At 31.8% G+C, this 23,922-nt stretch overlaps 1 protein-coding gene across 6 annotated transcripts in view; it reads right to left on the bottom strand.

Annotated features, from left to right (window-relative positions):
- Positions 1 to 23,922, bottom strand: part of LOC130893859 (connectin) — a 619,332-nt gene that overhangs the window by 383,408 nt on the left and 212,002 nt on the right. For 5 of the 6 annotated variants that reach the window (XR_009059258.1, XR_009059256.1, XM_057800277.1 and 2 more), the window contains one exon: positions 14,924 to 14,966. The gene's annotated coding sequence lies outside the window, so the exon portion shown is untranslated. Of the gene's footprint in view, positions 1 to 10,658; positions 14,967 to 23,922 lie in introns of those variants that run through there. The other variant, XR_009059257.1, reaches the window with a different exon arrangement.

Genomic DNA, 23,922 nt, shown 5'->3' with positions numbered 1-23,922 from the left:
GCCAAGATTCCTAACAATACGAGATCATGTATTTTTCGCACGTTATCCTCTCTACTGGCCGTTTTTGAAAAAACCTGGACGTAACTCATCAAAAACCGACGTAGAAACGGGTTATCATATACAGCATCCAAACGCGTCCCAATCACTGTGTTATTGTCCTCTCAAAAAGATACTTGCGGCATTGGGTGTAAGATTCAGTTCTTGTAGAACTGTCCTCGTAAAACGGAAGTAACTAGTTTTTTTTTTTTCTAGAATTACAGCTGATAAGCAATAAAAAATACCACATCATGGAAATACTTCCATTCACCAAACCGATCTTTATTGAATCTAACGTATTGCGACGAACAAGCTCGCGAAATGGGTCATTTTCAAATCTGGCGAATTCGCGCAGCACCTTCAATCTATTTTCATAAGTCAGTTTATATACAGTATTTCTTTTAAATAATCTCCAAGAAAGTCTATTTATTTATTTCTATTGTTTCTTTTTGTCCGAGAATTCCATTTGTAGTATATAAATAAGTTTATGTAGCGCAGTTAGTTTCAAATAAATAGTCGTAGTAAATAGAACAAATTAGTGAAGTAACATTTACATAAGTGAATTATTATGAATAGTGTATAGTGTGTAAATAAATTAAGAACGTGAGAGTCAGTGTTTATCTATTCATTCCACAAATAGAAAGAGTGTAAATGAATACGTGAAAACATTACAGTATGTTCCAATAGTTTTGGCACAAGATACTCAACCATATAATATTGTAAGAATTATCTTTAATGACACTTTTTCTGGTATCCGTGCTGAATGGTCTACGATATTTTCAGGAGAATTTCGTCTTATTTCATATTTTTCAACATTAATTGCTAATTCCCGTGATATAGATGTATAATATTCACGTGCTGATTTTCTTACGGGAAAACCCGACTCTGTCTTGCTCTTCTTACCACCCTATTTGCTCTTTCTAAGGTGAATATTCCTGTGAACATGTCAGCTATAAAGATTTGTTCAACCCAACTTATTTCCAACTAAGAGACATTTTAATGCAACTCACATAAACGAAAACTTGTCTAATGCCAAGAAAAAGAACAATTTTTTGTTCAGTGAGCCATTTTGGTATTGGTATATGGTATTATTACGAGTATAACCTTCTTGTTTTCCTTCTTGTTAACAGAATTTTAGAAGAAATGAACCTGCTTAAGTGCAATAATAACATTTCAAATATTGATATACGCCACGTTGATGATTTTTTAAATTTCATTTATTGAGTTCAATTTTATGACATCCTTATATTTCTCATTGTTCAATCCTCGTACATATTTCGATACTCATGAAATAGGAATTAATTATAAGTTAGTATAATTCTTTGATATATCAAAACTTGCGATTATTTATTAATACCAAGATGTTTAAATACCATATTGCATGACAAATAACACAAAAGTCCAAGTCTAAATAGTGATTCAAAAGGCGCCTTAATTAATTCATGATAATGATCAATTTCAGGAAGAACCGAATTCGAATTATATCCTATTTTCCTAGGTTTCGAAACTATCAAGAGTTTTTTGATTTATTACCAGCTTATCGATGTAATTACGTGAATGAACGTAGATTGAGTATTTATGCAATTTAAGCGATATATTATAACGAAACTTATCTTTGACGAGTGTACATTCAACAAATGGATTATGATTATTCTTACTTCTAACTACCAATTATCCTCAGCTCCTCTCTTCCAGCAAGGTTGATAGCTACAGTCCAGACAATAGCCTTGTATGTATGTGTTGATTTTGGGGTATCGTATACACTGCGACCTAAAGAATCTATTGGAAACTGGAGAACCCAGAGTTTACAGCGGATCCGTTCAAAAAGTCTAGAATGCGGGATAAATGTGATTGCCAGAAATTTTCATCTTCTATTTCAAGCGCTTCCAGCTCTTTAGTGTTTCAGATAATAGAGACTCTCCATCTTTGAATTGAAAAAGTTGTCATCCACTCGTGTAAGTTGAATAGTACTTGTATGAAAGAGTAGACCTATGAAAATGTCCAATTCTGGAGCCAAAAGGTCCTTCCAATTTGTGATACGTGACTTTGCAGATGTTTCAGCGCTGAGAAAAACTTGAATAACATAATAATTTGTCTAGTCTACAATCTGCGATAAAAAAGTCGTCAAACATAATGCTGAAAAAATCTATAGGTAGGTCTGCGTTTGTCCGGAACCGATACTAAAAGCTCTCGTTTTTTCTCAAACGTCAATTTGTTTAATGTAGCTGGAGCTGGAAATTTGCTCGTGTATTAGTAGGTATCTACAGAAGAAGCCGCTTAACCAACTATACCATGTGCTAGACAAATGTTATGCCGGTGCAGCACCAACATACCTTCGCTAAAGGTGATATCAGACGGTTCACTTTTTATTCATTGCTCCCTTTCATTCAGCATATTTCATTAAGAATAAAATGTCTAGATATCAAATGAATCAATTCAGTGATGCTGGATTTCGGCATTCGGCATCAATAAACTCGCACTCCAAATGAACGAAAATTCGAGAAATGAAAGGGATGAACACGAAGAGAACGTTCACTCCAGTTCTTTTGACGACATATTCGAGGAAATTAGCGAAAAAAGTTCATTTTTTTGTCATTTCGTGTGTGCCTTGTAAGCGTGGAATGAAAAAAGAGAACATTCACTTGAGTGATCATTCATCCGAATGAATCGAAAAGTGAACCGTCTGATATCACCTTTACGCAAACTACATATTGGTACGTGAAAATTAAGCACACACAAAATTCCGATAGGAGTATTCGGCGTCGTTGATTGATGCAGTTCCATCGGAGTAGTTGACACTCACCCTTTAAAGCAGAGGTGCCACGCTCAATTTTTTAGAGGGCCATATATTAAATTTTGAATTCGTAGGCAGGCCAGATTGAAAATAAGTAAAAAATGAACTGAATTATTATGACATATTTATTTATTAAATTATATAAGTATATAATATACGGTTGTTAAAAATCATTTTGAAATTATAAAATATGGTAGGTAATTATGTTGAGCTTGAGGATCTAAAAACTTGTCTTCTCATGTTTTTGACAAGCTCATTGATGTCAGGTATCGTATTCGTTGTTAGTTGTTTTAAGAATGGATTGGAGATGTTCATTCGTAAGTCTTGTGCGATGTTTGTTCTTATTTATTTTCATGATGAAAAATATTTATTCTCATAAATAGGTATTACTAAACATGCAGATAATGCATGCTGCTAAGAGCGTTCATATCATTGATTGTTGAAAATTCCATTTCATTTTGTGAATGTCTTTAAAACGATTGTTGAGTTCCCTAATCAAATTTTACAGCAGTCGACAATATTGATGCAATTTTTTTTATTCGCTGTGCCAAATTATTTTAAATGAGGGAAGTGGTCCAAAATTTGATTTTTCTCTTGATTTTCTCACAGCCTCAATTTTGTTTCAAAGACTTGAGTACATTGGAGTGTCAATCAGATTTTCACCCTGTAACTTCATATTGAGATCAGTGAAGTGGTTATTCATATCTACCAAAATACACATACACAATAAATCCACCAGTCATTGTAATAATCAATTGGTTTGCTTTATTCTGACAAAGGCTCACGTAATGCAAAAAATTGTAAATCACTCAATTTTCTCCTTCAGTTAAAGAACCAAATTTTGAGATGAATCATGTATTCTTGAAGTAACAGTGATATTGAGAGCGAAATATTTTGAAGTACTAGTGGAGAGAGATGTAACTGGTGTGTCTTCATCTACAAAATGAAAATCTTCTCTGTCTGGTTCATTACTTTTAACTCCTAGGCGTTTTAAAAGAGGGATCATTATTTTTGTAACAAAATATTTTTTAAGCTTAGGATATGTCTGTCTCTCCGTTTTGATTTTGTTTTGTCAAGCGTTGTATAAATATTTCCAAACTTGAGATATGTTTATTAATCTTTGCATTATTCTAGATTTCAGAGCATCCATCAATTCAATACTTAGGTATTCCACTTTTTGGTGCAACAAGCGTGTCAATCATAAATTTAAACGACGCGTGTCTGCAACAAGATTAGAATCTCTTCCGCATAGTGCTTCGACTGCTAATTCAATTGGTGACAATGCATGATTCCAAAAATTAATAGAAACTACTCTTTGGAGGAGACTATGTTTGATTTTGAATCAATTCATACATATTGGACACAATACCGTAATTGGCAAAACCTTCCCAACATAATAAGTGAACTATTCCATCGTATTATGACATCCATTTGCAAATTCAATTGATCATTTTTTATTGGAGATCTTCTGAAAATTTCAATGACACTTCTACTTTTTGTTATCAGCGGGGATAAATCAGCATAATTAAAATTTATTTCAGTGTCAACAGATCCAAAATCTAGGACAACACTATCGTCTGTAATCTTTTTATCTTCTTCATTGTCAGTTTCTATTACAACGTCATCATCTACATCACTATCACAATCGCTAGATTGGGATTAAATTGGTTCAATGGTCACTAATCTGGAGTTGTATTTGTGAAGGACTCTCTAACATTTAGGTGGATATGCCATGTGCTAAACATAACTGATGTTGGAGTTCAATAAAATGTCCGCGTTTTATCCTAACTGACGTACCATCTGTCGATATACAAACAATGTCATTTGTTAATTTGAGATAAAATTCTTGTAATTCTATTTTCAAGATCTTCAAACATTTTTCCGTTGGTACGTTTCCATGTAAACAGGCTAGTCCAATGTTTCGTATATATCTTCTAGTAGAATGTGCGTTTGTTGTTTAAATACCGATTGCGAACCGAAGTCCATTCGTCGAATGTTAAGCCAACTCGGTTTCCTTTCCATTTTGAATAAGACATTTCTTCAATAACATTTCTTTAATAACTTCTATTCTTATCTTCTTGTAGATTTTATTGTTGCAGCTGATTTTGGTAGATCATATAGCCCTCTTCTTATATCCTCCGGAGAGCAAAAAATTCTAAATGGTAATCCATCACTCGATCACTATACGAGCCAGGATTTCACATAACTGTTCCTCCTTTTGATTTTGAACATAATAATCCAATGTTTTTGGTAGCTTTTGACTAGAACAAGACACATCATTTTCATTATTTGCTGCTACGTCGCTTTTATTTTTTAAATTTATATTATGTCGAGTTTTCAAGTAGATGTCACTTGCCCATGATTAGCAGCTAAATAATAATGCCGAACCGAATTAACATCGCTCCCTTTTTAGTGTTTAATTAACATCGCTCCCTTTTTTGTGTTCTTGAAATATATTGGATTCCGAATTCATACAATTTATTCTAGAACAATCATTTTAATTAAATAATAAATTTAAAAACGTGGAACTAAGTTATTAATTAACTATGAAATAAGTTTTATAATAGGAAATTTATTTATGTGCAGCACATTTAATAAAGCTCACGTTAATGTATATAATAATTATTAGATATTGTAGATGAGTTTACAATAGAAACTAACACTGATATCTTTTGAGAACAAAACTTAATTGCTAAGTGTTTAAAGTCGAGCAAAAAATTAGTTTCTTGATTTACAATCTTATTCAGAATACACATATATCATGATTCTTGAAGTCGAGTATTACCAAATTCAATTACACATATTAATTATTGCACAAGCCCAAAACTAACAGCTTTCACTCTCAATTTAAGACTACGTATTGAAAAAACAATCCGCCCTGAAGAAACAGTCTTTAGCTACAGTGAACAGGATCTCATTTGATCTTAAGTGAATGGGAGATTCCCCGAATCAAACTTCCGTGTAACGTGTATCAACTAGTGCTAATGTTTCACTACCGAAAATACCAGTATTCTTAATGTGAATACCGTTATTAATACGGGCAAAAATTTGGACGGATTTGCATTGCATAGATCCTATGTGATCTACATATCCATATCTGTTGTAATAATTTCCTTAGTTTGAAGTCAATGAAATGTTACTATACACATTTGATAATGATATTAATTAGTATGGGATAGCTTAGAATAAAAGCAGATTCCAGATGCCCTGACGAATATCTAATATTACTTTGCAGCATCAAAATAATAGTGGAGTTAATATGAGCTAGACTGAATATTGTTAACCAACGTTTGTTGTTAATCAACACATCAAAGTGCTCCACTCATGTATGATACGACAGATTTGCATGTTATTAAGTTTGATCATGTATTCCTAAAATTCATCATACATAATTATCACAAGTTAACACATACATATTCAATCGAATGAAGCCCACACTAATCAATTCTCTTTAATCGCTTGTAATTGGCTATTTTACGTATAGTTAATCATGGTGATCTAATTATCGTTTGAGTAAAACTTTGGTAAATATCAATTATCCGACCTTCATAAAGAATAAACGGCATATTCATTCTGACAGTGAATTTGTTACGAGAAACTGATAGATACTTAAATCTTGATAACCGTAATTCAAGCACATTTTACTATTTCTTATTCATACTTTTCTTTCAATATTGCTTTGGTATCTTCTAAGTCATTGTATATTGATAATATATATTCGTCGAAAAGAGATGCAGGCTCAATAATCAAAAAAAACCTTTCTTATCAATCACATATGAATAATTGGTAATTATATTTTGACTTTACTATCAAACAGAATTGTATATTGCTACAACTGAGACATAACGATTTGATAGTAAAAAGCGTGAAAAGTCGATCTCTTACAAGTGTATCTGGAATATAGATGTTTGGATTGATTCAATCATTTACTTCTTATTCGAATATGTTTCGAGCTCTTACCGAGCTGATTTCGACTTTACCCGAACACTTTGAACGCAATCGACGGCGAATAAATTGGTTAGTTAATTTAATTTTCTCATCTGTTTCATTGACTTTGTTTCTAGAATTCGGTTTCTCTTGCGATTGTGATTTTTAGCTCATTTTATCCACATAAAACATTCACATCAATCAATTCATATTCAACCTTCAACCGCTATTCTGAAAAATTTTCACACTCTCACTACCATCGCATCGGTATGAGATACCATTATAAATAATATGTGATATTACCCATATTTTTGTTCGAAAACTACTAAATAATCGCAAAAATAAAACCAAAAGGCTAAATTAAACATCTTAAACAAACAAAATAAATTGATGAATTCTATATAGGCAAATATGTACACTTTCTTATTTTTCTCGATTTTCCGATGTTTTAACAATTCTTACAAATGTATGTTTTGTGTAGTTATCTCTCATTCAATCTATTTTTAATTGTAAAGAAATTTTTTCAGGTCAATTTCTCTTCAAGTAAATAAATTTGTTCTTAGTAACCAGTAGCTAATTGTGAAAGCACAAATTGTATATGAAAATTGCTTGTTAAAAAATTCTGATAGTTGTCGCTTAAAACACAAAATTTCAATAGAAATCTCTAAAATTTCCAATCATGTCGAGATAGCTCCGCTATAATGTTCTCATAAATCGTTTGAATATAAAACCAATTTCGTAGATGAGAAATTGAAAGTCAGTGGACTGAAGTTTACAATAACTTATTTTGAGCAGGATTAAACATATTTTTATTATCCTATCTCACGCTAAACGAAAGAGATCATGCAATTTAGTAATTTGCGTCCATGGCAATATATTATTTCAGATATATGTTGTCATGAGAGTAGCTAACGTACTCATGAGAGTGTCCATTATGTTGTTGTAAAGTTATTACTGCCGTGAAAACTAAACACAGTTAACCCCTATACAACGGCTTTGTATTTAATCTGTTTATTCTCTAGAATTACTACCTCACACAACACATCAGTAATCAACGATTTTTGTTTAATCTAAATTACACAAATGTCAATAATAAGGAATTGTTGAAATGTTGAAATTGCCAAGATTATCTTTCTAGCATTAAGATTGAAAATTGAAATATCTATCAGCAGTTTCTAGCAAACATTTTATAAGGAATGTAATTATTCTTCTCAACGAATCTACACATTTAAATGTTTAGGTCTCATTCCATTTATTCTGGTTGTTGATCACCACAATACCGCATCCAATATCAATTTGAAATTCTCGTTTCTTCACGATGGCTTCAGACAAGCAACACATACAAAACATCTCCGACATTCACACATCGCTGAACCACACGATGAAATTCCATCTATCCACTTGAAATCTACTCCAATTTAAATATGTCAATTTTAACAATTTGTGGAAACAAACATTTACGTGTCTTTCTAGTCGCGCTCTTAGTGTTTGAATATGTAAGTGAAATATGAGACAATGAAATACTGCAAATAGTGTTAGTGTCAAAATAATAGAAGTGGCAAAATTATACCAAGTGATGGAATGAGTGAAATCAAATATTTCTCTCAGAAAAATGCTCAATATGCTATCCATTGAGTGCTTGATAATATTCCAAATGCGATGTAAATTTCAAAGATCAATGATGTCTTTGGACAATTATTTCCAATCAGTTCTCTTTTGTCCAATTATAAAAAAAGCCTTGAAAAGGATTGATGAGTACTGCTTCTATTTGTCTGCTTGAATATACTTCGTGAGCTGTTACTTTTCAAAACCAAATATCTACTCAAGGTGAGTTTCATTAAAGAATATTAGCTGTGGAACTTCATGATCTAACATACCTGCACCTTTTCTGAGGGTTGAGTGTAAATTGAACTCAAGTATGAATACTCCTTTGCCAAATTTCGCAATTCATTCGTTTTGTTATACCTTATCATTCAAATTCCTATTCATTGGAAGAGAGAATGAAATATATGTGCTTCAAAATTTTGCTGTACTGACATCTGGCTAATTTCAACATTATTGAATGAAATAGAGATATGGATTGATTTCATTGAAAAAAATCAATTAGATAGCAACCAAAATCAATAAACTTCAAATTTGTATATTATTTCAGGATGTGTTTTGACAGTAATGATTCCAAAATTTTCAATAAATGTGAGTAGATTTGAAATTATCAAATCTTTATCAAAAAGAAAAGACGAATCGACGTATGTCCGAGTCAAGGAACACTTGTTGCCTGTCTTTAATTCTGATGTTTCTTCCACCCTTGTCCAACATTGTATCCATACCGGACACACAATCAATTTCAATAGAAACAAAGTATCGCTCTACTCCAAGAGAAACGTCCAAACTATCTGAACACAAGGGATAATAGCCAGAGATTACCGGCAACTTGGAAACACCTCCTTCATCCACTTACCTTCAATACCATTCCGGTCAACAACAACATTTCCTCTAGAGCCCTCCAAGAAGTCGATCTCTACACATTTCTCACTCCTCCTGCCTAAAGTATACTTCCCGCGCGCACCAAAACCTCAAAACCCGACAATAGTTCCTCTATAATTACAAGATCCATTCAACTAGCTCCCCAGTCAACTCAAAACCAGAAGTGAGTAGTATTAACAGTGTTGTTGATGGTAAGCAAATTTTTTTTTATTTTAATTATTCAAAATTTTTGTTCCAGCTTTTGAATTTATCGGTGAAATTCTAAGGAGTAGGCAGATTGAGACCTTCAAGACAATCAAGAAAAAGTGGTGAATCGTTGCATGGAGTAGGCAGATTGAGACCACGGAATAGGATCACTTCTTACCAATGAATAAATAATCATCCTATCCCCACCCTTCTTCTGATAATGGCTCCAAAGTGGGAGCCAAAACATCGAAAATTTTTAAAATTCCAACACGATTCAACCCATGAACCTAATTCTTTTGTTCATTCAATCATCTTGTGGAAAGTGACATAGACGTCGAATAAACTTCAATAAATAATCGAATTATGACGGACTATCATTCAGAGATCCAAGTCACACAAATGGAGGAGAGAGAGAAAAAGGCAAGAGAAGATAAAAGTAAACAATATTTTCAAGTGAATCAATAGTAAGGACACGAAGAAAAAAGGTTAAAAAATTCATATTTTAATAATAAATTCAGTTGTGCCCCAAGGTAACCGGCAATTCATAGTTAATTACAAGAAAGGAATCACTATTTAATTTTCAAAATATTCACCTTAAACTTATTATTAAGAACTCAATCATGATGATTATAATGAATGAAATATAATTAAATTATCTACACAATAAGAAGAGTTTATTTGAGTGGAATATGTTTTGATTCTTGTTGACAAAAGAAAATAAATCAATTCCATTTGTCGAATTAATACCTAAATTCATAAAGTTAATAGAATGATTTCCTAGCACATGTCTATCAATCCATAAAATTTTGTTAATGTAACCAATTTGTATAGAAAGCATAGCTGTGAATTATAATTGTTATTTTGTTTTGTTTGATCCATTTATGTGTATTCACTCGTTTATATACAAAATAACAAAGAAATTTTTATAGAATGAGATCTACAAAGGGTACTGTATTCAACATCTACTACGTAGGCAGCCCTGTCGACGAGCCCATAGCTATTCATGTCAATTAAACAATTTTAAAAGCAAGTTTGTTCTTTGTAGCAAGAATTTCTGCACTTGTTTCTCCCTCTTCTGATTTGATATATTTTTTTTTTATTTTCAAAAGTCTTATTTCTCTATCATTTGCAAAATTCATTATTGTGCATTTCGGTTGAATGCGATATTTTTGATCTTTGAAACATTTGTTGGCTTAGTAAAAACCACAGAAATATCGCTTTCTTTTCAATATTTTATTGCTGCTTTTGTATGGAATGATAAATTATATATGATCCAAGTATTAGAACATGACATTTTCCAATTTAATTTTCCCAGTAATTCGTGAGGAATGATGTGTAGGAGTGTAACTATTAAGGCCATATGAATATAAATATCCATTGAAATCAGAGAAAATGACCATTTTTTCTGTGTATATGTGTGTGAGTGTGAAGAAGTCTCGTTTGTTGCAGCTAAGGCATTCTAGGCTCGAATACAAATTTCTATAAACATCAAAGATTGGTTAGCTCACTTTCGATGGGATTTCGAATATTCACTTATACAATTTTGAAATCCACATTCTGGATTTCTATTTGCTACACCATCAAATATTGAGATTAATTTAAAGTTTTCCATAATGTGGTTTTCAATGTTGGTTATGATTATGAACAATATATGATGTAAAATCAATTCCAATTAGAGGGGTTTGAATTTGTTCACGGCTCAATTTTCACTTATTTTCTCACAATAAAGGAAACTAAACGTGAGAAACCATTTATGATCACACCAAAGAATTTCAATGAAGTCCAGAAATATAACATATTTTTATTCCAATAAGCGAGGAATTCGTTTAGTTTTTGAAATGATATAGGTCAAAGTAATTTCGATCTCGTCCACTTACCAGACTGTTCGATTATATGCTAAAGTTTGGTGAATGCACCAGTTTTAAAGCGATATTCCTTTGTAAAGTTTTTATAGCCTATTACATTACAATATGACTGCTTCTGTAGAGAAAACAACCGAAAAGTTCTTTTTATGTAATAGTGAACAATTAAATAAGTGCTCTATACTTAGTGTTAGTGCATAGTATTGTGAATTGTTTAGTGTCAGTGTATAAATTTATTCCGTACATAAGATATATCTAGAATATACATCCACTTTTTAAAAAAAAGTGGCCCCAAGTACCCAATCTCTGTATCACTATGCTATTCATAATAGATAGTGGTATGAGTAGACAACTTTGATACAAAACAATATCTGAAGAAAGGAGAAAGCAAAAAGCATTGAACAATTCGAAGTTTACTATTATAACATTGAAACAGTGATTAGAAATAACTCAGGACCCAGAGATCGGACAACGGAAAGTATATGAGGAGTAAAGTAGTTGGGATATGTTTTTTCATATTCATATTTCAAATGTGCGATGCAAATGTGATTTTTGCCAGGTGTGTCCTTAATCTTATGAGAAGTTATCGATAGGAGTGTGTGTGAGTTTGTGTGTGTGTGACAAAAACGGCGAAGTACCATATGGAAATTAATCAATCTCTAAGGTGAGCGTCTGAAGGTAGTTTTGAAATTAGAAGACGCGTACAACAAATTGAGTGTGGAGGTGAAGAAAAAAAAAGAAAAATATTTTGAAATTATATCACCAAGGAAGAATTGCTGTCAAAGTTTATATAATCTCTGAGAACAGTTCGAGAAATGTTGACTTATGAAATTTTGATGATTTCCATCCAAGAAATTTCCACTTATTTCCAATAATGGAGAAAACTAGCAGAGATTTCACGACGATGAGGAATTGTGTGTATAATGCACTGAGTGACTCGAAAACGGCTTCTACGATTTTATAAATTTTTGTGCTCAAAGGTCTTGTGATATGGCCGAAATTATGATGATATCTACATTGTTGTAAGATATTTCATTTTTCCGGAAAAGTAATGAACTTTGTTATTTCGAATGGATCACCCTATATATTTAGTGTTTTTAGAAATCTTGATTGTTTTTCATGTGATATACTCTATACTTAAATGCAATAATTTCGAAGTTATAGCTACATTTACCAAAGTTACACTGAATATTGTAAATTTAGATGGTTACGATTCATCGTTTAATTTGAATATTCTTCAATAATTTATGTGTTAATACAAATCATGTAAGTGTCGGTAAGTTAGCAAAAGTTTATCGAAACTGGTGCAGTAAAATATTTATTAAAATCATGGCGTAAAAAATCTACAACAAATGAAGACAAATCTTTAAATGTTTGTGTCATGTTAGAAGTAGATCCACATTTGTGAAGTAGAAATATTACGAATTTTCGAAAACATGCAGTAAAGGCGATTACGGCAGATGCTCAAAATGTTGTCCATTTACTTCAATACTTTGATATATATATTTTACAACATCCCTGACTGCTTCGTCTTATCTTTGTGGTAATCCATTTTTTAATTCCTGAATATTGGTAGGTTTTTTTCTATAAACGATGTTTTTCAAGTGACCCCACAGGAAATAGTCTGAAGGATTAATGTCGGATGATCGCGGATTTCATTCGACAAAATCACGTCTTCCAATCCATCTTCTAGGAAGCACATTAATTAGGTATTGCCTCACTACACACGCATAGTGAGGTCGGAGACCATCTTATATTACTGACCAAATATTGTCGTTTGGGATATTATTATTGTCTAAAAATTTCTAATAATGATGTTTTTTTTTAAATATGATTGAAAATACTTACTTGGATTTGGAAATATCCGGGTCAACTCAGGTATAATACTATTTTCCAATAAAACTGAATACGCCAGACAATTTAAGTTACACTCAATGAAAAAGGGACCAATCATTTTGTCGCCTATTATTCCAGTCCATAGATTCAGTTTTTCGGGATATTGGGTGTGGGATTCACGCAAAGAGGATTGTTACGTCACCAGTATCTACAATTATGCCGATTTACGTTTCCATTAATACAAAAAGTGGCCTCATCGCAAAACATAACATTACTCAAAAAATTTTCGATCGTTTTGATTGTAACATTTTTCCATCATTAAGTCTATCAAAGTCGTCATCTGACAATTGTTGAACCACCGTTACTTTGTATGGATGGAATTTATTATCACGTAAAATTTTGATTACGGATGCTTGCGAAATATCAAGTTCCCTGGAGATTTGTCAAGTACTCAAGTGTGGATCGTGTTATAACAGTACACATATAACAAAAAATTCGTTTTTAATTGATGCAGTTTTTCTGCGTCTTGATTTGGATAAATCTTCTACTGAACCAGTTTCGTTAAACTTTTTTACTAATTTACTGACACTAGATCCTGTTATGGGATTTCGGTTAGGATATAAATTATTAAAAATATCAAACTTTTCTTGTTGAATTCTATCACCATATCCTGATATCATTCAAATATCAATTCGTTCTTTCGATCCATTGTGACTTTCGATGAATTTCAACAATAATAATTTATTGCAATGTCAAATATCTCAACGCAAATGTAGCTATAACTCCGAAATTATGGCATTTAGGTATAGAGAACATTTGTTGAGAAATAATAAGTATTCCTTAAGGATTTGGAAATGCGAAAAATATACAGGGTGATCCTTTGCTGGTTATTATTGATAAGTATTCTATTCATGCATAGTTGTCAATAAATTTCTTTCTTTCTCACTCCATTTGATAACAGACCTCGTATAAAGAATATAAGGATTAAAATCAAGTTCATAAACCCATTCGGAACACAGGATGTTAGAATACTGAAAGCGTAAGCCACAATAAATCAAGTATTTGTGATGAAAATTCAGTTATATGAAGACAGTATATTAATCACTAAATCCAGTTGATCCAGGTACAATAAACTGAAAATTTATAAATAAAATAGTTCCAATCTGCCACTGATGAATATTTCACTGATCTTTTTGGAAAATATACAAGATTGTTCGTAATTTTTCCAAAGTATTAAGAATCAATTACTTGATTAGATTTATTTGTCAAGAGACATTCGTTCATAAAAGCACATCGTTAATAACAAATGTTAAGAGTCACGAGGAAGCCATCATTCACTTTTTTCCCTTTTATTTAAACCAACATTTCGTACCATTCTATTGCCCCTCAAAAACAGACAAAAAAGATTTCAGTTATAAACGGATCGCTTTTCTTCTCTAGTCTGAGAAGATAAAGAATCTTTGTTCTCAAGGTCAGGACACTTAAAGCCTTATAGTTTATGAAAGTGACACAATCTTGAATTGCAGACCCACAGTATCCTAAAATGTTGTGAAAAAGTTCCTCATTGCTTATTATTTTATGCTTTTTAAATATATGGAATAATAGTGTAATAAAAATGAAAATCAAAAAGTTTTTTATTTTGTTTTCCATTTAGCGAGATGATTATCGCTGCTTGATTTGTAGTTAATCATTCTATGGCAATATAATGTTGAGTATATTATCAAATACTTATTAGTTTTATCAAAGACGAAGTTTATATGATTTTGATAAAGATATATATGAAATTTGATTATCTTACCTTATAGTTGTACAATATTCGAAGTTGTGGTTATACGATCCACCTGAAACAAAAATTAATCAATACTTCAAATGTTTCGAAAGCAGCTTTCCTGAATTTATGCAAAAATCTGGAGAATTTGATGGTCGAACGTGATTATGATGTAAGTAATAAACAAATGAAAGCTGAAACAGGAATTACATCTCCGTTACAGTATTTCTCTTATCGATATGAAGAAATTGGGAAGTATGAATAGAAACTTCCAAAATTTCAATTTAGTACATGTAGTGTGGATATGAATACAAGAATTATCCAAAAATTAGTAGGTTCACTATATGTAATCAAATTAAACCCAGATTAACAGAAAAAACAGCATTTCCACTTATTTTAACACAAGCTTTGGATGGTATGGTTTCCAAAGTGGATTTTAAGTTTCTAAAAGAGGAAAAAGTCACAGAAATCCAGATCTGGTGAATACGGTGAACAAGGAATGACCCATGTTCAGATAAAAATTAGTCACTATTATTATGGATAGAAATGGCACATTATCGTGGTGAAAAAATCCATGAATTGTCTGCACACAAATCTAGTTGTTTATGACAAATTTCCTCATGCAGACGCCTCAAAACGACCAACTAGTACTCTTGATTGACTGTTCGACCTTCTGAAAAAAATTCATGGTGAACTACATCACGTTAATTGAAGATGAGGATGAGAATTATTTGATTTTCGATGGATGTAGAATACCCAACTACGTTAATAAGCGTCTCTACTGCGACTTTTACTCGACGTTGTTTATGTACAAGATTGACGTCTTTTGGTATGAGTTCACGCTTCATACACAAAACATCAAACAAAATATGTTGAGTCGATACATTAGAGATGTTGTGAACCTCTGCTATCATTTGAATATTGACACGACGATTATGAGTAGGATTCCCTAAACTTTTTTGATGTTCTCGACGTTAAAACACATGAATGGACAACTGGCACTCCTATAACATTTTGAACGTTTCCGTTTTTCGTAATTCCATTGGAAATATGGAATTTGAAGCAAACTTAAATTTTTTTCATTACCAAGATCGTCAGAAAAACTTTTCGAAATGTAAATAAACAACTGACAAACACAGTAATTGAGATTTAGCCTTTAGACACAAATATCAAACAAGGTTGTATCAATTTAGGAAAATCGGATTAAAAATGTTTCGTTACGAGCAACAAATCATGATAATAATATACTCCATTATTAGGAAAATGAGTTAATAATAAAATTAGTTTCCAAATACGTTTCATCTATCTAAAAATTAAACTGATGTATCGTCGCTGTGAAATAAAATTGGTATACCTGCAAAATGAGTTTTTGAATATGCGTTTATGTCATACGTGCTTCTTTTGAAAATCACTTTAGCATGAGAAAAAGATAATATATTCATCAAGGAGTTGTTTTCCACAATAATTTTCACTGTAAATGACGGCGTCTACTGGACACCCATCTTTTTTGTTGAAATGTTGTAGATTTTCAATACCAGTTCCAATATAAATCACGTTTCATTATTCTTTTATCTTGTCCCAAGTGTGATAATTCACTGTTCGGTCCCTTTAGTTCAAAAATTATCAAATTTTAAACGACTATTTTAAATGTAGTAGTAGGCAGATATCTCTTGCTATTGACCCGACATGCTTGTATTTCTGACTGCCATGATTAAATCTATGGTTCTCGTATCCTTATTTATTCTGGATATGGTTTCTTCATACTGTATTGTTTTTGGTATTCGTTTACAGTATTTCTATTCTTGGGGTAAATTAATAAACATTCTCTCTCACGTTCTTAATTTATTTACACACTATACAATACACTTAACTTATAATAATTTACTTATAAATATCACTTCAATAATTTCTACTTTCAACATTTCGTTCTTTTCACTACGACTATTTATTAAAAATTAAACTAACTGCGCTTACACAACTCCTTATATATCCTAAATAGAAACCTACAAACTTCTTGAACAAAAACAAATCACAACAAAAAATAAACTTTTCTATAAATTATTCAATAGAAATACTGTAAATAAATCGCCTGCTATAATAAAAAGTTCTGAGAGAAAACATCAAAGGTGCGTATACTATTTATAAAAAGAAGATTAAACGCGCCTCGTGAATTCGCCAATACTTCAAAATTCCATTGTAGCTACACAGTGCCGACTTAAGGACCCATTTCACGAACTTGTTCGTAACAAAATGCTGTCGTATTTTGATTTAGTGTTTTGGTACATGAGACAAACATCATACTGATTTTTTCTCGACGTGAAAAAGGAAACATTGTATGAGTTAGTTGAGAATAAGCATTACTAGTAGTTGATTTCTGCGAGGATAGACCCCTCTTCTTTTTTTTTAGATAATATTTGTGAAGTTCGATCTTAGATTTTTCACAATTGATATAGCACCGACAACTGAAGTAAAGATTGGTGATTTTTTCATGTGATTCCTTGTAATCGTCAAAAAATATCTATTTCACGTAAATACGTAATGGCCAAACGGCATCTGACGAGTTTGACTCAGCTTCACGTTCTACATAAAAATAGACGGGAAATTTTTCACGGAATTAATTCGAAAGCTCAATTTTTACACATATGCCGTGTTTATTTAGCAGCGACGATATGTGAGCAGGGTATAACATGCAGTTATGTGAAGATATGACCTATTTCATATTGAAAACGCAACGACATAGACACTACGTATATGAATAATAATTGGTTAATAAATGGTGAATTAATATGCGTGATGATTTAACGAATTTGATTTAGATCGATATACAGGAAAATATGAAAAATTTCCTTTTGTTTTATCAATGTTTTCGCCGTTAATATATTTTTAAATCGCACATGATGTGCATTTTCTGTTCTGTGGAGTGTACTCCATATAGGATCTGGTAATTTCTCAAATATTTTCAAATTCTTCCAAAATTAAGTAATATTTCTTTATACAGAACAAATATAATTTAATGAAAAAACTGTAAGCAATATTTGATACGAACTGAAATTCGGCGAAAGCTGAAATACCAGGAGCTCTTTTGATTTCCACTTTTATATAAGTTTTTAGAGCAAGCGGTTTATCTACATTGTTTGTAAAAATTTCTAGGAGGATCTTTATTCGTTTTGTTTATTTATTTTCCTTGAATCCCCCAAATTCGTTTGAGATATATAAAATGAATTTCTGTAGCAGTTAAATTCAGTTTATGATGAGTGTTAGTGAAAAAACGGAAATTGAGAGTAATCAAAGAATTTGCATAAATTATTCAAGTTAGTTAAGTGCTAGTGATACATAAATCATTATCAATGAGTTAAGTGTATATATAGTGTTTAAATTAAAGAAATCGTATGAATGGATAAGAAAAACATTACAAAACAAATGTTCAGAGTGTGTGTTTTAAGTTGGGTCCATATCTGACATAAATTTGCGGCGCAAAAATGTGTGCTAGATAATGAATAATGAAACAAAAATTTTTTTTCAAGGTTATGCACTTTCGAAAGTTTCCGCGTTCATAAGAATTCTATATTGTCCTTCACTCAACTTATTTAGCCCATATACTCTTCTTATAATTTTTCTTTCGAAACTGTTAAGTTTATCTCCATTAGATTTTGTTAGATTAATCGTTTCTTCTTCATAGGTTAATGTAGGCTTTATTGCTGTTCTGTAGATTTTCATTTTAGTACGTCTGGCGATTTTTTTTTAATAGCATTAGAAACAGGAATTTATGATACGCTCGGGAGCTTGCTTGGATTCTTTGAGTAATTTGCTTTCCTCAATCATTATGGTTGTTAACTCGCTAAGTATTTAAAATATATTTCCCAATCTACATATTCTTATGTTTGGCGTTTTTCTTTCTAGCTCCACAGACTTAGTGCTCCCTTCATTTAGTTCTAGCTCCCTTTTACAAGCTTTTTGCTGGATCTTCAAGAATGTTTCTTTTAGGCTCTTCACACTCTTTATTATCTAACCTAACCAGATCATCTGCGTATGCCAATATTTGGACTTCTTCAGTAATAATTGTACCTGTCAGCTTGCAGTCTTTTATTACTCCGTCCAGTGGAATATTAAATAGTCCGTCACATTTTCTGACTCCTTAATTTATATCGAAGTTTTGAGTTTTTCCATTTCTCTTGGTCACTTGTGATTTACACTCAGTTATCATCATTCAGGTAAGCTCTATTAATGTTTTTGGGACGTGCAATTTTGACATGTCTTTCAGTATTATACCTCTTCAAGCTGTCGAAAGCTTGTTTGAAGTCTGTAACTAAAAATTAATATTTATATCTTGATCGTAACATTTTTCTATAATTTGATTTAAACATGTATAGCATTCTAATCTTGATCTTCCGAGCCTAAATCCACATTAACATTTCTCAAGATGAAACTCCGTATACTTTTTAAATCTCGTATTAACGATGGAAGTGAAAATCTTGTCGTATTTACTAGGGTAAATATTATCCCCAGAATTTCTAGAACTGTTGGAGACATATGATGACGTAGTATAAATCTGTGCATCAATGATGTTCTCCTCGAAAGAAGAAAGTTGTAGCGACAATATTTATTCAAGGAAACACACACAACTTATAATAAATTATTGTTGTTTCACCAAAGAAATGCAGCTCATTTAGTAGTCTCCAATAATACCACCTGATTCATTCGTGAATCACTTTTTTCGACAATTTTACAACCCACGGATTGTTTATAAAGGAATAATGATAATTATGCACTTTTCTCTACAATCTTGCATCATCACCAAAAAGCACTAGACAAATCTCTCAAGACGGATTTATTCTTAAGCTTTTTCACTAAATTTAATCAGCAAAGATAATAAATTGGTGTAATTCGATACGATAGGGATGTATTTATATCTGTAAATATTAATGGTCGACTTTTCACTAATGTCTAATGTCATGTTGGCGTGATATTTCATGAGTACTAATGTGCGGATTTTTGATAATGGCTAGCAGTAGATCATATTTTTTCCGTAGTAACAGTTTTTGTTCTTTCGTGTTTTTCATATACCATTGATCAAGTACAAACAAAGCGCTCTATTAATCTTTCAAACGCACGAATATTTGGGTGTCTCCGTTTAGTATACCGCTGTTGATATAGTCTGGATGTTATTAAACAATTTCTCTCAACTTTCTCTCAATATTCAAATCATTTCTGCTTATTCTTCTATTGTGAAATTCGTGTCAAAAACCATTTGTTAGCACAGTAGTCACCTATGATAACCAATTCACTTATAAGTTTCACTTGATTCTTACGAGAGTTACGAGGCAAGAATTTGCTAACACTTATAAAATATAATATAACACCTCCCTTAGAATTGTACACTTATCTTTATGTTAAATGTTAAATATGTTATTTTCAGTTTTAGTTTTTGTCTAGCTCTTGTAGTGAAAACGCCCTTTTTGTAATTAAAATATAAGTTTTGTTCTTAACACGTTCGCGGACACGGGCGAAAAATGATGGCTGCAAAAAACGCATGGTACTATTTGATAAAATAGAAAAGCTAGAATAATTACCGTCTTGTCCTAGGCCGAGTGGAAAATTGGCTTATTGGGACAAAGACGGCGTTTGCCGTCACATAATTTCTACAAAAAACCTTATTCATTGCAATATAAATGGAAATATAAGGCAGTAACTAATTCTTCGACTTATGGTATTCTAGTATGGTAGAGGAAGCTTTTCGGGGAAGGTTTTTAAGAACTTTGTCTCTTTCCGTTTTGTTGCCGTTTTTGAGGATCCTTAGCATCAGGAATTGTATCTAGAAAATACATGGGCTGATGGGGATGATGCTCATTCATCCTTTCTTGAGAAAGGGGCTTATCATTGCGTCTTCTTTTTTCCACCACTAATGGGCCCACAACGAACTAAATTTCTGCCATCAAAATTTGTATTGGATATGCTTAGGTAGTGTTTTATGAGATTTTCCCAAAGCTGTAAAAAATTTTGTTTTTTATCGAACGTTCTACGTATATAATACGAATTCGAAAGAGTAATGTCCAAAAGCTTTTCCTCGGTGAAGAATAAGAAACTGATCACTTGATCACTTCTATCGATCCTAACATATTCATATTATAATGAGATATTTCCACAGGCTTTACTTTATCTTGTCCATACCTCTTTTGAGCAGTTACTAACTGAGGATGATATTTGGTAGTAATTGCTAATACTTCCCGCCTATTATTCCACTTTGAAACGTAGACATTCTTATTTCTTTTATATTTCCTATTTGGTCGGCATATGCTGCTTTGTCCTTGTATTAAAAGCGTCATATGCCGCTTGGTCCGCGAAAGTGCTAAAAACGAATTTCAATTTTTCAAATATTTATCTGGCGTAGTCAGTTAGATTCGCTAAGTCGTGAAAACACTGTAAATTCGCTTGTGTCGTTAAGCAGTTGAATTTCCAGACGTTTTGTCGCGAATCTAAAGAGATTATATTTGTGAGGACTTCACGTCACCGTTTTTGAGCTTTCAGCCACCAATTCTTTGGAGGAACAGAAACTCGTAGAAGAAACTGGTATCTGCAACCATCGAGGTAGTGCCAAGTTCCTTTTTGCCCTCCTAACCCTTTCATGGTTTTCAAGGTGGATAGTTGTTAGGAATATTGAATTTTTTATTGGGCAACAAAGATTATTATTGAATAATTCATAAGCGATTCTTGATTATATAAGAATCAAATTTCATCTGAAACAGAACTTAAAAAAAGTTTAATAGCAACTTATACCAATTATGGTGACAAAGAATTGAATTACCACATATTTGAATGCATACAGGGAAAAACACAATTAATGGTAGGGAGTCGGATAGAATCAACTAATTGGAGTTTGCTAAAAGACGCGTTGAAGCAATGTTTTTCGCATAAACGAAACCTAGATTGTTTGATACAAGAATTCACTCAAACTAGACCGATAGACGATAGAATCGAAAATTTGCTAGAATTCGGAAATAGGCTCCAACTCCTAAGAAGTAGCATAGTACAAAGAATTAGTAACGATACGAATTTAAATTTTTCAAATATTTATCTCGAGGATTGTTTTTAATCAACATCCGTAAAAATAGACGGATGAATATAAAGGGAATATGTATATTAATATTCCTATTATCATGAGGAACTCTTTCTAACTAGTAGTATATCAAGAAGATAAGAGATTCCTTTTCGATTTAATGACCCAATTTACTTATTTTCCTAACATAATTCCCTTTTCCTTGAGAAATAACATTCATCGTCTAAAAACTATTATAACACAAATAAAAAAAGGGATAAAACTCCAATAAATTGTCTTTTATATGGAAAAAACCATTCTACGTCCTTTTTCTATATCTTTAAAATGTCCTATTTTTATTTCAACGAATATTATTTCTTTATAGGCGAGGAAATATGAACCAAATGGAATGAATGACCTACTCAAATCAGTATTTCAAAAGAAAGCCGAAAAGTTATACCGTTTCGAGAATAAAGAACTGAATTATTGATTTAGTTCCACTGGTAATAATCACAAATCATCCCAATTATTATAGACTTGGAAAAAGTTCCATAACAATAGTTTGAAATAGAAATAAAGAACGCCTGAATCAAACAAATTGGATAATTTCCTTTTGAAATAACATAACTTTGAAATATATTTGTTGATTGTCAATAATACAACATAATAATCGTGAACATGGCACATTGAACATCTTGGAGAAGTATAGAACGAAATCTGTCTCAATCGACAATTTATCTCGTGCTAATTCATTTTTCTAATGCCGAAGTTTTCAAGAAGCATTAATATCTGGTCTTGCATTTTTAGTAATTGACATTCTAAGCTCAATTAAAATGAGTAATTATTGCCCAATTTGATATGCAGTAAAAAATGTGGTGTGTTTTATTGAACGCGTGCATCGAGGAGTGCACGGTGTTTCGAGCTCAAATGTAAGTTAAGCACACATTTGCAGGTATGAAGACGGTATCTTCAATTCCTGTATTTAGCTTGATATGTTTATTACCGAGAATGAGAGAAGAAAAATTATAAAAGAGTTAACAACAAAGTAAGAAAGAGTTAATACTTTCTCATCTTTGCGATTATAGTCATAGTCTGCTAGCCTAACCTAACCTAACCTAACCTATCCACTCTTAAATTAAAAGGCGTATTTGTGGAAAATTCAAAATACGCAATTTTTTAATTATTTAGAACGTAATACCAAACAAAATGCACGCATTCCATAATTTTTTCTAACAATTTTTGTTCAACATTTGCTCATTTCCACCCTTTTATTTCTCTCAAAAAGACTGGTGCAAACACTTCAATCATGAATATATCGTGAAATGTATTTGATTCGAAAAGGATAAGTATCTTCAAATAATTACGAATGCTAACGATAAACTAGTATAATTAGTACAATATTTTCACTCATCATCTAAATGGATGAAGAAACTATAGGTTAGATAAGATTGATGACTCAAATCAAAGGAGAAATTTGATGTGAAGCATTTTATGGAGTATTCGAAATAGTGGTAACTATACGTGTAGTGATGCACCATATTACTGGAATGAAATGCTATTTTAGTTACATATTTTATTGAAGTTCGAAGTTCCTTTTTCAAAGAATGGTTCATTAACAGTGGTACTGCTAATATCAGCCCAAATATTAATTATCACATTTGGCTTTTGAGTTCTCGCGTCCTTCTGGAAGTTATATAACTCCAATATCTGATTTTGACGTTTAATTGTAGAACAAAATTACTTTCTACATTCATGATCGTCTTCATGATAATTCTTCTACCAGCGTTACTTCACAAGGATGAAATTCAATAATGCGTTCTATATATATGTACAAAGATTATCTTCTTCATCATTTGTCACGCTTTAAGGTGACTTTTAGTTTAAAACCCATGTCTTCAAAAATTTCACGATCCTTCAAAGTGAAGAAATCAAAGAAATTGATGGAAGAAAAACCTATTAGTTTTTTGTTACGATGATACTTTCAATTTCAAACGAC

Source organism: Diorhabda carinulata, chromosome 5 (genome assembly GCF_026250575.1).
Source record: "Diorhabda carinulata isolate Delta chromosome 5, icDioCari1.1, whole genome shotgun sequence".
NCBI classification, from domain to species: domain Eukaryota; kingdom Metazoa; phylum Arthropoda; class Insecta; order Coleoptera; family Chrysomelidae; genus Diorhabda; species Diorhabda carinulata.
The sequence above is the reverse complement of the archived record's forward strand: the minus strand, read 5'-3'. Positions and strand labels throughout refer to the sequence as shown.